This window comes from Haematobia irritans, chromosome 5, assembly GCF_050003625.1.
Source record: "Haematobia irritans isolate KBUSLIRL chromosome 5, ASM5000362v1, whole genome shotgun sequence".
Classification (NCBI taxonomy): Eukaryota; Metazoa; Arthropoda; class Insecta; order Diptera; family Muscidae; genus Haematobia; species Haematobia irritans.
Window position 1 is genome coordinate 117969199 of NC_134401.1, and position 10576 is coordinate 117979774.

The following is a 10576-nucleotide window of genomic DNA, read 5'->3' on the forward strand; positions in this document are numbered from 1 at the left end:
GCATGTCCGTCCGTCCGTCCGTCTGTTGAAATCACGCTAACTTCCGAACGAAACAAGCTATCGACTTGAAACTTGGCACAAGTAGTTGTTATTGATGTAGGATGGTATTGCAAATGGGCCATATCGGTCCACTTTTACGTATAGCCCCCATATAAACGGACCCCCAAATTTGGCTTGCGATTGCTCTAAGAGAAGCAAATTTCATCCGATCCGGCTGAAATTTTGTATATAGTGTTACTATATGGTATCTAACATCCATGCGAAAATTGGTCCATATAGGTCCACTTTTATGTATAGCCCCCATATAAACGGACCCCCAAATTTGGCTTGCGATTGCTCTAAGAGAAGCAAATTTCATCCGATCCGGCTGAAATTTGGTACATGGTGTTAGTATATGGTCTCTAAAAACCATGCAAAAATTGGTCTATATCGGTCCACTCTTACGTATATCCCCCATATAAACGGACCCCCAAATTTGGCTTGCGATTGCTCTAAGAGAAGCAAATTTCATCATATCCGGCTGAAATTTGGTACAAAGTGTTAGTATATGGTCTCTAATAACCATGCAGAAATTGGTCCATATCGGTCCATAATTATATATAGCCCCCATATAAACCGATCCCCCGATTTGGCTTGCAGAGCCTCTAAGAGAAGCAAATTTCATCCGATCCGGCTGAAATTTGGTACATGATGTTGGTATATGTTCTCTAATGACCATTGAAAAATTGGTTCATATCGGTCCATAATTATATATAGCCTCCATATAAACCGATTCCCCGATTTGGCTTGCGGAGCCTCTAAGAGAAGCAAATTTCATCCGATCCGGCTGAAATTTGGTACATGGTGTTGGTATATGTTCTCTAATGACCATGCAAAAATTGGTCCATATCGGCCCATAATTATATATAGCCCCCATATAAACCGATCCCCAGATTTGACCTCCGGAGCCTCCTAGACGAGCAAAAGTCATCCGATCCGATTGAAATTTGGTGTTAGTATATTGTCTCTAACAAGCATGCCAAAATTGGTCCATATCGGTCCATAATTATATATAGCCCCCATATAAGCCGATCCCCAGATTTGACCTCCGGAGCCTCTTAGAGGAGCAAAATTCATCCGATTCGGTTGAAATTTGGTACGTGGTGTTAGTATATGGTATCCAACAACCATGCAGGAATTGGTCCATATCGGTCCATAATTATATATAGCCCCCATATAAATCGATCCCCAGATTTGGCTTGCGGAGCCTCTAAGAGAAGCAAATTTCATCCGATCCGGTTGAAATTTGGTACATGGTGGAAGCATATGATATCGGTTCATAATCATGGTTACCACTCGAACCAAAAATAATCTACCAAAGTTTTATTTTTATAGAAAACATTGTCAAAATGTTATTTCTATAGAAAATTTTGTTAAAATTGTATTTCTATAGAAACTTTTGTCAACATTTTATTTCTATAGAAAATTTTGTCAAAATTTTATTTCTATAGCAAATTTTGTCAAAATTTTATTTCTATAGAAAATGTTGTCAAAATTTTATTTCTATAGAAAATGTTGTCAAAATTTTATTTCTATAGAAAATTTGTTCCAAATTTTATTTCTATAGAATTTTTTTTCTAAATTTTCTCCTATAGAAAATGTTGTCAAAATTTTATTTCTATAGAAACTTTAAACTTAATTATATACGTATTTAATCGGCCTTTTTTAGTTTAATATATACCACGTATGGACTATGTGGTATATATTACGGTGTTAGGAAGTTTTAAGATACCTTGCCATCGGCAAGTGTTACCGCAACCCAAGTAATTCGATTGTGGATGACAGCCTTCAGTAGAAGTTTCTACGCAATCCATGGTGGAGGGTACATAAGCTTCGGCCTGGCCAAACTTACGGCCGTATATCCTTGTTTAATTTTATAGTAACAAAATCGGAAATATGATCAAATTATAGAAACACTTTAGATTTGTTCGAATTGTCTACCTTTGGCACGAATTATGGCCGACAAAGCCATCATACACTGCACGAAAGTGGCTTTGCGGTATTTTGACCAATTCTTGGCGAAACGCCGCGTTTAGATGATGGACACTTTGGTATTTTTTTTAGAGTCAAGATTACTGTCCAAAATGACCCAGACGCAAAAGTCCAATGGATTGTGTGAGATTGAGATGAGTTCATATCTACTCAAAGAACATCTTTTCTGGTGATGAATCTTGTTGAAATGAAAATGTCTTCGGTCGAAATGTTTGTCTGCCCAGGTCTTCACTGTTATTTTTAAGACATTTTCCCGATAATATTCGGCATTTATTTTGACCCCACGGTCGATAAATACGAGCGGTTGTAGAAAACTTTACCGCTCACTTAGACTATTCAGTCCATTGTGTTACCACATTGGTAAACTTCTCTCTTATCACTGAGTGCTGCCCGATTCCATGTTAAGGTCAATGACAAGGGACCTCCTTTTTATAGCCGAGTCCGAACACCGTTCCACATTGCAGTGAAACCACTTAGAGAAGCTCACTCAGAAATAGCAAAATGTTTAGCATAGAAATGCGTCTTCTATGCTAAGCAAAAAACACATTCGTACACCCAGAGAAGTAATATGATCACCTCAAACATGTTTCAAGAGCATTTTTATTGCAACTATGTTATTTTCTCGGAAATTCTGTATCTGTTTTCGGAATGCATTTTATGTTTGGCGTGAAAACAAAATTTTTGCGATAGACATGTTACATGGTCATCATTGAAAAATAACATTTTGCTCTTGAAACATGGTTGAGGTGATCATATTCCTTCTCTGCGTGTATTTGAAGGAAATGAAATCGTTGGCCTCACGACAATATTTTTTTTTTCAGTGAATAGAAATAGAATAAGTTTTTATCTAAATCTTGTAAAAAAATAATTTCTTTTCTTTGCACTATACGATTAATCGAAAAGTCAATTTATTTTTCTCTAGTTCAAGAATTTCATATAAATGTTATAAATCATATAAATTTTAATTAAATTTACATGAAATTTTTTTTATGGTAAATAAATGAAATGAAAATGACCAATATGATGCGCGCACTTCGTAAGTGATACTTCTAAAAAGATTGTATTGATGATGAATCGAGATCCATTACGCTTTCAAAAATGATTTCTTCTTAAATCACTTGACCTCCAATAACAATTTCAATATACGAAGAATCGACTGGTGAAATTAATTGAATTCGATATTACAGCATTGAAACTGTAACGTTTTATTGAGAGTATGTTATGGTATCTGTCTGACTATTGGCCAATAAATATTTTTCCATTATGCATCACATCTAATATGCTCCACACAACATTTCCGTGGTATTTTTATGCCACAATTGTATATTCAGTCCCTGCACCCCACCAGGGTCATTTCAATACAAAACCCCATACGATATGTATGAATTTCTTAAAGAATGCCCCCCACCATACAATACAAACTGCCGGAGAATCTATCTGTGTAGGTTCCTTAATTGTTTTTAATTGAAATAAACTACTTTTACGAGACTTTAGTTAGTTTGATGTGATAAATAAATTTTTTGGCGATACATGGTGGATACTTTCGTCGTTACTAAAAAATGAATTTTTTCCCCCTATCCCCATTGAGTCATGATATGAAGGGTATATGAACTTTTATTTTTGGAGGAAAAAACATAAGTAACGTGTAGTTTGTGGTTAATTGATAACAAGTAAATAAATTAAATATTTTAGTTAATCAGCAAATTTTTAAACCATGAAATATATATAAAAGGAGAAGTTGCAAATGTTACCCAACATATATTGAGGTTTGGGTACAAAATTCAATTGGGTTTGTTTCGTTGCCGTGAAATGAACAGGAACCAAGGTCTTTACCCTCAGAGAAAAAAATCAGCGACATTTTCTATAAGCCATTAAATTTTATTTCAGGTTATGAAATTAGTTGATTTTATTTAAATTTTTATCAAATGTGAGTAAATTTTCCTTATTTTAATTATGTTTTGCTCATTTTAATGGCATGAACTAAAAATGGGGAAAAAGTTGTATTATACACGTGATGTTACATTACTTTGTTATTTTATATTTATATACCCTCCGCCATAGAATGGGGGGTATATTAACTTTGTCATTCCGTTTGTAACACATCGAAATATTGCTCTAAGACCCCATAAAGTATATATATTCTGGGTCGTGGTGAAATTCTGAGTCGATCTGAGCCTGTCCGTCCGTCCGTCCGTCTGTTGAAATCACGCTAACTTCCGAACGAAACAAGCTATCGAGTTGAAACTTGGCACAAGTAGTTGTTATTGATGTAGGTCGGATGGTATTGCAAATGGGCCATATCGGACCACTTTTACGTATAGCCCCCATATAAACCGACGCTCAGATTTGGCTTGCGGAGCCTCTTGGAGGAGCAAGATTCATCCGATCCGGTTAACATCCCAGCAAAAAAATTTGGAAGTTCTTCCACAGGCACAACTTTAAAAGCACTTCCAGAAGATGCACTCCCAATGGTGTTCTTTATTTTAACTTCCCAGGAAGTTCTATTAATTCAATTTTTTATAACTTGTTTTTTTTCATACTTTTATGGGTAATTTTAACTTTTTTTGGTTCAAATGGGTTAAAAACAGAGTAAGAATTCATAAAATGGTACAAATCATTTAAATTTTGTCGAAAAAAAATGCTAATTCCAATTTGAAAAAATTTTGAATTTTTGAAAATATTTGAGGTCAAACGTTTCCGACAAGCGTTAGAATCCATTAAAAATTATAAAAGTTATTTATTTGAGAAAATAACACAGAATTTTTTAATTTACATCCAAAATATTGAATTCGGATCACACCTACAGAAGTGATGCAAATTCAGTGCAACGGCTGTTGAAATGGAGGACTTCCGTCCTTTGACAAGCCCATGTTAAATTCATCGCTTCTGCGTCAATTTTGCACCACTTCCGGATACAAAAAGAACATTTTCATTACTTTTTTGGCGACACTTTTTTTGCTGGGATTTGGTACATGGTTTAAGTATATGGTCTCTAACAAGCATGCAAAAATTGGTCCACATCGGTCCATATTTATACATAGCCCCCAAAGAGAAGCAAATTTCATCCGATCCGGTTAAAATTAGGTACATAGTGTTAGTATATGGTCTCTAACAACTATGCTAAAATTGGTCCACATCAGTCCATAATTACATAGAGCCCCCATATAAACCGATCCCCAGATTTGGCTTGCGGAGCCTCTAAGAGAAGCTAATTTCATCCAATCCGGCTGAAATTTGGTACATGGTGTACACGCAAAAAAATAATTCTTTCCTCCCAAACGAAATTTTAGACAAACAAAGTTCGTTTCTCATTTGCTTTTCGTTGAAAGGAAGTGTATTTGGAAGAAAAGTATATACTTTTTGTGATAAACGTTTATTCTTTTCCAGGATGTAAAAACAATTTCATAAAGACTAACTGAAAAAAATTTTTTCTGGCTAATTGCATTTTCCCTCACATCTTTCTCACTTCCACGAAGTTTTTTAGTTCTTTAGCACCTTTTTCTGTAATACAAACAATGTAGAAGAAATTATACGATTTTATAAATTTTAAATTTTTTTTTACCTTTCGCCTGGACGGAGAATCGAACCGCGGACCATGTAATTTGTAAGCCAACACACTACCCACTGAGCTATGTAGCCGTTATTGTCATCAATAGACAATTACCCATATAAGTTATATTTATATAGCATAGCTTGCGGCGCCCACGAGCCGATTAAACAAAGTTTATTTCACAGAAAAATACATTTAGTTGGGCACCATGGAGCAGTGGTTGCTACGTCTGACTTGCATGCCAAGGGTCGTGGGTTCGATCCCTGCTTCGACCAAAGTTTTTTTTTTTTTTTTTTTTTTACATATATTCTATTCTATGTTAGGAAGATTCCGAAAAAAATTTCAACATTACATTGTAGTATATTAAATTTTGAACTGTAAAATGTGTCTTATTAAAGACCTAAAGTCAGAAAAGAACAGTGTTTGATATAAACGAAATGGACTGTGTTTTTGGTTCAAAAATAACTTTTTTTATTAAAAAAATTAACATTTTGTAACAAACGAATTTTTTTTGGTGATAAAAGTGTATACTTTTCGAAGCAATTCAAAAAACTCTAACAAAAGAAAAACGTTTTCGGTACACGTTTTCCAAACGTTTTTTTTCTTTGCGTGTAAGTATATGGTCTCTAACAACTATGCAAAAATTGGTTCACATCGTTCCATAATTAAATATAGCCCCCATATAAACCGATCCCCAGATTTGACCTCCGGAGTATCATGGATGAGCAAAATTCATCCGATTCGGTTGAAATTTGGTACGTGGTGTTAGTATATGGTCTCTAACAACCATTCAGGAATTGGTGCATATCGGTCCATAATTATATGTAGCCCCCATATAAACCGATCCCCAGATTTGACCTCCGGAGACCCTTGGAAGAGCAAAATTCACCCGATCTGGTTGAAATTTGTTACGTGGTGTTAGTATATGGTCTCTAACAACCACGCAAAATTTGGTCCATACCGGTCTTAATTATATATAACCCCCATTTAAACCGATCCCCAGACCTCTGGAGCTCTTGGAGGAGCAAAATTCATCCGATCCGGTTGAAATTTGGTACATGCGCTAGTATATGGCCGCTAACAACCATGCCAAAATTGGTCCATATCGGTCTATAGTTATATATAGCAAAAATAATCTACCAAAATTTTATTACTATAGAAAATTTTGTCAAAATTTTATTACCATAGAAAATCTTGTCAAAATGTTATTTCTATAGAAAAATTTGTCAAGATTTTATTTCTATAGAAAAATTTGTCAAAATTTTATTTCTATAGAAAATTTTGTCAAAATTTTATTACTATACAATATTTTGTCAAAAAAAAATTTTTTTCAATAGAAAATTTTGTCCAAAAAAATTTGTTAATAGAAAATTTTGTCAACATTTTATTACTATACAAAATTATATACGTACTTAATCGGAAGAAGTTTTAAGATACCGCAACCCAAGTAATTCGATTGTGGATGACAGTCTTTCGTAGAAGTTTCTATGTAATCCATGGTGGAGGGTACATAAGTTTCGGCCTGGCCGAACTTACGGCCGTATATACTTGTTTCTAAACATAAACCGATACATAAATTGTATTTATAATTAGTACATGTTATTTAAATTATACCTACACTTGCCCGGTTCCAAAGATTTTGTTTGGTTTGATTCCTAGCCAAAAAAGCGCTGGATTGGAGTATAGATCGAGGTTGCCTCTCGAGCAAAAATAATCCACCAAATTTGTAGGAAAATGTTACCAAAAAACTACCAAATAGGAAAACCTTATTTCGCAACGTTTGATCAAATTTTTGTGATTATTAGTTTTGTCAAATTTTTATTTGTATAGAAAATTTGGTTAAATTTTTATTTCTATAGAAAATTTTGTCAAAATTTTATTTCTATAAAAAAAAATTTGTCAAAATTGTATTTCTATGAAAAATTTTGTCACATTTTGTTTCGATAAAAATTTTTGTCAAAATTATATTTCTATAAACAATTTTGTCAAAATTTTATTTCAACAGAAAATTTTGTCAACTTTTTATTTCTATAGACATTTTATTTCTATAGAAAATTTTGTCAACATTGTATTTCTATAGAAAATTTTGTCAAAATTTAGTTGGCGAGGAATATTTTGCAAAATCTACCAAAACATCAAAAATTCTGCAAATCTACCAAACAGTATAAAATCTAAATTTTTGGTAGAATTCTACCAACTGTGGCAAATTTTACCAAAAAACTACCAAACAAAAATATTATTTTGCTATATTTTATTTCTATAGAAAGTTTTGTCAGAATTATTTTTATTGAGTGTATCTTGAAATTTCTATTAACAATTTTTAACTTCAATTTTTTCTTTCAACCAACTGTGGCAACCGTGGTTGCCACTCGAGCCAAATAAAAAAATCTACCAAAAATTTGGAGAAAATTTTACCAAAAAAACTACCAAACAAAATCTTATTTTGCAAAATTTTATTTCTATAAAAATTTTTTAAAAATTTTATTTCTATAGAAAATTTTGTGAACATTTTATTTCCATAGAAAATTTTGTCAAAATTATATTTATTGAGTGTATCTTGAAATTTAACATGTTTTAACTTCATTTTTTTTCATTATAAAAAAAAATTAAACAAAAAAAATATTATTTATAATTTTTTTTCAAATTGACAAAACTATTACCTTATGGGACAATTAACATATTCTTTCATGGTGGGTTCACATTTTTTGTTGGGTAGAAAGAATAACGTATGCTAAAAAAAGCTTCCCCAGTTCCAAAGATTTTTCACTTACTTTTGGTATTTTGGTATTGATTCCGAGGCAAAGAAGAGAGGAATTCCTCTAATGAAATTTGTAAGGTGCATTGTATTTCCAAATCTAGGTTTTATTATTGAAAAGCAAATCTTTTCCATCTCAAACGATTTGAGGGCAGCCAAAGGCGCTTCAAAGTAAATAGTTAAAGCTTAGGGCAGAGAAAATTTAATTAATTGTGTTTCTTTTAAAATATTAATTGAATTTGCAAAATGTCTATTAAAAAACTTAATTGATTCTATCACATAAATTTATTACATCAATTAAATTTTAGTGGGATTAATTAATAGTTAAATTTGGCGATATGAAAATGGGCCCCAGAAAAATGAGCCCCAAAACCTAAATGAAACAGGACCACAAATGTGAGCGACGCTTCCTAATGAATAGGAGCCCCTAAAAAATGTAATTGAAGCATGACAATCTACCTTAAAATAAAATTAATTCAAATCACTTTTGAATTAAAGGACTGTGTGAAAATGAACCCTACTTGATGGAAATATGTGAAGTTTTATGAAAAAAAAATTAAATAAGTCTTATGCCCGGCCAAATGCCGGCCTCGCAAAACATAAATCCGATTCGATACAATGCTAATGAGGAACAAAAGTGTGCATAGATGCCTTCTTTTTCAAATCCTAGAAAGCGAAAAATAGCCCCGAAAAATAGGTTTTGGGCCTAATTTTCATAGGGTCCATATTCATAGTGCCGTTTAATTTTTGTGATTGAAACAAATGGCTCTATTAATTTCATAGAAGCCAAAAGATATTTTTTCTGTGACCACGCAAATGTAAACTAAGAAATTGGCTAAGCCTGGGAATGAAAAAAATGGCGTTAAAATATTTACTTTTTGTTTGTTTAAATTTTCATTGATATTCTATTTTTTTAATCCTTTTTTTATTAATTGGAAACACATCCTTGGACTAAGTCTAAAAGAACTTTCTAGAAAGTGAAAAAAAGAAAAATGGAATAGATCCAAACTTAATTGTATTAATTTATTTTGTAATTGAAGATGGAAACTATTTTTCCTGAATTTCAAAATTCGATTTTCATACCATTCTATACTGAAACGTCTGTCAGTACAAGGCTATTGATGAGAGGAATTAAAAGGGATGAATCATTTATTTATTTAATGACTTGTCCGAAGACACCATAGATTCATCATCCTTGTGACTGGGAATCACAAATCCTCGCATTTGCTCTATATCAACATCACATAGAATTTTCATCAAATATTTCTTCATATAAAAAAACGATCAAAATGACATTTTCTTCCAACAGTTTAATCATGTAATCCGTTGTTTTTATTTCGTTCCAAGGCATAGAATTTATCACATACTCTTACCTTTAGTGTGATGCAATGGCTAGTAAATATTCAGCAAATAATCCAATTCAAATAAATGATAATCCCAATGATAAGGTCATGTTTGTTGTAGAAATAAAATTGTGTATGTGTGTTTGTGTACACCTATAAATTTCGTTTTAGTATTTTTATTACTTAAATCACAAAACTAACACAAAAAATAATAAATAAATCCACTTTAGAGATTATTGTTGTTTTCCATCAAGAAAATCACGTTTCAATCATTAATAAAATATTTATAAAACGATTAAAATTTCATCAAAAATTTTAAATATATTTTTTATATTGCTGCAAACAATTTGATTTTTTCAGCAATTTATGCAGCATTCTTCATTAATTATTACAATTTTTATTATATTTTCTTTATTTAAAATATTTTTTTTTTCAATCACCAAAATATCTTCAAGCTCTTTTTCGTATATTTTTCTTCTTCCATTTAAATTAACGTTTTTCTAATAAGGGAAAAAACGCGCGCATTTGATCGCTACTAACATCAACCGTTCGTCCGTACAACACCGATTCGTATATTAAACGCTGATCTTTGCCGTAAGAATATTTCTACTGTGCTGTGTATTTCCCTAGTGTTCGCTCTCAATGCAGGCCAATCAACGGAAACAAACTCACACACATGCACAGCCATACAAAAGCAAAACATACAACAAGTGGGAAATTATATGGCAATGGTGAGAGTATTAGATTATTTTCACTAAGAGATCATGGAAAGAGAACACGCACATATATACAATTCTTTATATTCTCTGGTAAGCATGTGTTAACTGTGATAGTTTACTTAACAGGTAGGTGTCTATAAAGAGAAAAAATGCAGCAATACAGTTTGAAAGTCATTAT

General features: G+C 32.3%; 1 protein-coding gene across 1 annotated transcript in view; it reads right to left on the reverse strand.

Moving 5' to 3' along the window:
- Nucleotides 1–10275, reverse strand: part of Lapsyn (Leucine-rich repeat activity-regulated protein at synapses) — a 77359-nt gene extending 67084 nt beyond the window's left edge. Inside the window, exon 1 of the mRNA XM_075311773.1 lies at nt 9710–10275. The gene's annotated coding sequence lies outside the window, so the exon portion shown is untranslated. The remainder of the gene's footprint in view (nt 1–9709) is intronic.
- Between the last annotated feature and the right edge of the window lie 301 nt (nt 10276–10576).